Genomic DNA, 5,062 nt, shown 5'->3' on the forward strand with positions numbered 1-5,062 from the left:
ACATATTAAATTTATCTTTAACAAAACATTAACAACATATGAGGAACAAATTTCTTTAATTATTCAGCAAGGCATACAAAGACCTGTTACACTGTGGGGATATGATTGTGCTGCTTTTGTTTTCTCATTAAGCAAAAATAAAGTGGAATATTTAATGCAGACGTCTGAAGTTTTTCAATTACCCATGATTTCTTACACTAGAAATACTGAATTTCATTTTCCCCATAGTAAATTCTGGGATTGCTTAAGAAAACAAAAAAAAATGTGATAAATACACTAATTTCTGTTGATCCATTACCATCTGCCCTTACTGTGTTTACAGATGGCTCTAAGACCAAACATCTAAGACAGATGGCTTATTGGACCAAAGATAAATTTTGGGGACAAGAATCTTCTTTTGGGTCAGTTCAACAAAATGAAGTATTAGAAGTAATTAATGTATTGCAGGATTTTACTCATGATGTAAAAATATTAAAGCCGAGTCAGCTTATGTTGTAGTAGTACAGAATATTGCGACTGCTGTTGTTTCTACATCTAAGCCGATATTAAATGTTATTCTCACATATTAAAGGACTATTGTTATTCTGAAACTCTAGAATATTTATTACACATATTAGATCACATTCAAGATTGCCAGCATCTTTAACACATGGCAATCATATGGTAGATCAATTAGTGGCATTTGCTACCCCAGAAGAAAACAGTCATAATCATGCCAATACAGGATATTTGCATATTAAATATAAGGTTCCCTATTCTGAAGCCAAACAAATTATTGCTAATTGTGGTATTTGTGAGCCTTCACTTATAAAATGTATTCCATCTGAAATTAATCCCAGAAGAATGCAACCTAATACATCGTGGCAGATGGATGGAACCCATATTTCTGAGTTTGGTCGCCTTTCATATATACTTGTAAGCATAGATAATTTTTCAAAATTTGTATGGGCTACACCATTGCCAGGAGTACGCACTGCTCATGTTATACAGCATCTATTGGAAACTTCTGCTGTTATGGGACCGCCTTCTAAAATTAAAACTGATTATGGACCAACATATATTTCTTATCAATTTAAACAATTTTGTCGGCTCTTCCAGGAAAATGGCGACTCCTGCACGTGCTCCAGAGTTGCGGCCCCCACGAAGCCTGCGACCACCATGGGCCCTGCTGGGGAACCCTGCCTGAGGGGCCAGCCTCAGCCCATGCACAATGTGCTCCCTGCCCTGAGGCTTCGAGCCCCCAGTTCCTGAGGACGTGGGGCGGCAGAGTTTGGCGGAGCTGCGGGAGAGGTTGAGGCGCCAGGAGAGACTTTTGCGCAAAGAAAAATTCATTGCAAATTGCCCGACAAAGGTAAAAAGATCTCAGACACCACTGCCAAACTGAAAGCTGCCATTTCAGAAAGTGAAGAGGTCAGAGGGAGAACTGAACTACTTCATCCTGTTAGTGTTGACTGTAAGCTAAGGCATAAAGCAACCACAAGAGTTGATACCGACATAGACAAGGCCCAGAATTCTGACCTGATGCTTGATACTTCATCATTAGTTCCTGAATGTTCGTCAGTAGACATTGAATCATCTAAAACAACCTCAGAAACTCAGGGACCTACACAGCTCACTCACAAAGGCAATGAAGAGACTTTGGAGACTGGCTGCACAGTGAGTACCAGCCCGTCTGTCCGCATCACAGCCCAGGCTCCCCCATCTTAAGTTAATGAACAACTCCCCCAGCATTCAAGTCAAGCGGAAGAGGTTTCCAGCAGTGTCGACAGTCTGTTTATCACTAAATTGCAAAAGATCACAACTGCAGACCAGACTGAACCCTCAGAAGAAAACACCAGCACTGAGAACTTTCCAGAACTACAGAGTGAGACTCCTAAGAAGCCTCATTACATGACAGTGATAGAAATGCGAGCTAGAAACCCAGTGCCCCCTCCTCATAAGTTTAAGACCAATGTGTTACCCACACAACAGAGTGACTCACCAAGTCATTGTCAGAGGGCTCAGTCTCCTGCTTCCTCAGAAGAGCAGCTATGCAGGGCTAGGCAGCATCTTGATGATGTCACAGCAGCTCACCTTCTTCTGCTCCACCCCCTGCCTGCACAGCTGCTCTCCATAGAAGAGTCACTGGCTTTGCAGAAAGAGCAGAAGCAGAATTATGAGAAGATGCGGGCAAAGCTCGCAGCACAGAAACTAGCTGAGAGACTGAATATTACAATGCAGAGCTACAATCCAGAAGGGGAGTCTTCAGGGAGATACCGAGAAGTGAGGGATGAAGATGATGCCCAGTCCTCGGATGAATGCTGAAAATGAGCGCTGGGAGATCCCGGGAGTTGACTGTTGAGCTTACATTGTCTCATCCAACTTCCAAACAAGTACCAAGACAGTGTCAGACCTTGTTGAGGGACAGCAGTTGAAGTTACACAAAGGTAGCTACAAAATAAGAACCCAGTTTGTCTTTCAGAAGATGATCTTCACATGCTTGAACAGTTCAATATTTGAACATTGTGTTTGGCCGTATTGTGTTACAGCTTTGCAGTATATTATGCATTGGTCTGACATTTTAGTGTGAGTAGAACACACGTTTTCTTTAAGATATCTGCTTTTCCTTCTTCGTATTCTTATCAGATAGCACTGCTTGCACCCCTTCTGGTGAAATATTTTGTTATTCCAGGCACCAAAATTGAATTAGGAAGGCCTGGTCCCCTCACTCAAGAAATGAGGGGAGCAGTCTAAAGAATGGTAAGCATGCTTGCATGGACACGTTCCTGAGACGCTGGATGTGAAATGCCGCATACAACACTTGGGAACCACCACCACTGTGTCTGCTGCTCTGTCCTCTCTTGGGGTGACTGCTGTCACCTGTGATGAGGTTTAGGAGCACTTGGAAGAAGTGCTAGGTGGGGAGGGTCTTCTGACCCGGTATGGGGAGCTGCTCCTGGCTGCCCTAGGCTTGAACTCATTGCCATCTGGGATGATAGGTCCCTGTACAGGACACTCGTGATTGGTAAGGAAACCGGTGTTTTTCTAAGAGTTACAGTTGAATTGTCAGTATATTGCTTTTTTTCCTTGTTAAACCCACAGAGGTGTTTACAGGCTGCAGAAACCTCAGTCCTGTATGTGCACATTTGTGCTTTTTAAAATGATTTTATGATCATTTCCAGCAAAGATAACAATGTTATCAAAAAGCCTTTGTCTATTATGTGGAACTTGTAAAGGAGAAATAAAATACCAATCAGAGCAAAAAAAAAAAACCATTTTGTCAATGATATCATATTGTACATATTACTGGTATAGAATGCCATCCACAAGGACAAGCTTTTGTTGAAAGAGTTCACCATACCCTGAAATGACAAATTATAAAATTAAAAAGGAGGAAAAGAGATGACCTTACACAGCCTGAATGGAGTTGGCATACCAGTCCCAGAGTAATATTGGCATAAGCATTATTTTTTATTACTCTTCTTAATTTACCACAAGGTGAAGTTATATGCAGAGCAGATAGACACTTTATTGGACTTCTCCCTGAAGGTATGGAACAGACAATATGGATAAAAATTGTCCGAGATGCTGAATGACAGGAAGGGACTTTACTGTATGTAGGGGAGAGGATTTTGTCTCCTTACAGGATGGGGGACAATTCTGGTTACCCAGGAGACGGATCCAAGCACAGAATGATAAGAACCGCTCTCTACCCTCAGAAGAATCCAGTTAAACCAGCTACATTCTCTCCTGATGGATGTTCTCCGGAGATGAAGGAGGTGTCCTCCATTACTGAGGCCCTGGCTTCTCTCAGTGTCGCCAAACGACAATGGAGAAGGATCGATGCAGTGACAACCCCATTACCTAGGTGAGGCGATTAAGCACTGAAAGGAAAACTATGTTGTCTCCTACAGGAAAGTCCTTTACTGCTGAGCACATATTGTTAGCAGTGTGTGCTTTACTCACGGTTTCTTCTGTTGTGGCCAATGCGAGTTATCAGGCTTATATTCCTTGTCCACCTTTATTTGAACCTGCTACTTGGCGGGGAAACAGATGTGGTTTTATACACCACCCCAAGCATTTTGTCATCTCTTTGGAATAATTTGACCTTTTGAATAGACGTGATGGAGCTTTGTATAATTTTCCTTATGCTGGATTAAAGATGCCTTTGTGTTTAGGAAATAGACCAGGCCTACAAATGGGTTATTAAAATTGGCGATTACCAGGAAAAATTGTTACAGTCTCCAGGATTGACAGCTTGGTCTATAACCAAAATTGGAATAACATTACATTTGTTAGCGAGCCAGTATATCCTATTTGTGCTTGGTTTACTTATGTAGGCTTAAAATATCTCCCATGCAATTGGAAATACTGCCCTGGCATGTTTCGAAAAATTATTCAAGATAAATGAATAAATTGGGGTCCTTATGGCCAATTATTAATACATGTTCAGAATGGAATGTTACCACTTGTGATTTGTCAAATGTTACCAGGATGAACTGAGAGGAGAATGAACGCCTTAATGGATGCTTGCTGATGGAGTGTGGAGATGGAGGCATTGCTGATGTTCGACTGGCCTCTGTGGAAGATCCTACTGTGTTTCAAGCTCATTTGTGGAAGACTGTCACTGCATTAAAAGAAGCTGTGCTTGCTAATGGAAGCTTTTCTGGGACTGCTCAATCTGCCTCTCAGTATAATTTTACAACATTTAAGAAAGAAAAGGTTACTACTTGTATTCCTATGCCATATTTCTTTTTAATAGGTAGATTTAATTTTGCTAATGGATTTGCTTGTACTAATTGTCATTAGTATTCATGTATTAATTCATCTATTTAGTTTAATATAAATCAATATTCTATTATGATATTCAGCAAAAAATATATGTATGGATGCCTGTTAATTTGAGACATCATTGGTCTCAAGATCCTCTTAATTATATGATTATTGATTTTTTTAATAATCTGCTGAGGAACAGTAAAAGAATTATTGGAGTTTGTACCTACTATTTTAAGTCTTATTTCTGTTGCTACTTTGGCAGCCATTTCCAGCATAGCATTAAAAACATCTATTGAGACAAAGCATT

General features: G+C 40.7%; 1 pseudogene; it reads left to right on the forward strand.

The window, feature by feature from the left end:
• The first annotated feature begins 1,344 nt into the window (after positions 1-1,344).
• On the forward strand, positions 1,345-2,469 carry LOC134483475 (DNA-directed RNA polymerase II subunit GRINL1A-like; annotated as a pseudogene).
• The last annotated feature ends 2,593 nt before the right edge of the window (positions 2,470-5,062 follow it).

The sequence above is a fragment of the Rattus norvegicus genome, chromosome 19 (genome assembly GCF_036323735.1).
Source record: "Rattus norvegicus strain BN/NHsdMcwi chromosome 19, GRCr8, whole genome shotgun sequence".
NCBI classification, from domain to species: Eukaryota; Metazoa; Chordata; class Mammalia; order Rodentia; family Muridae; genus Rattus; species Rattus norvegicus.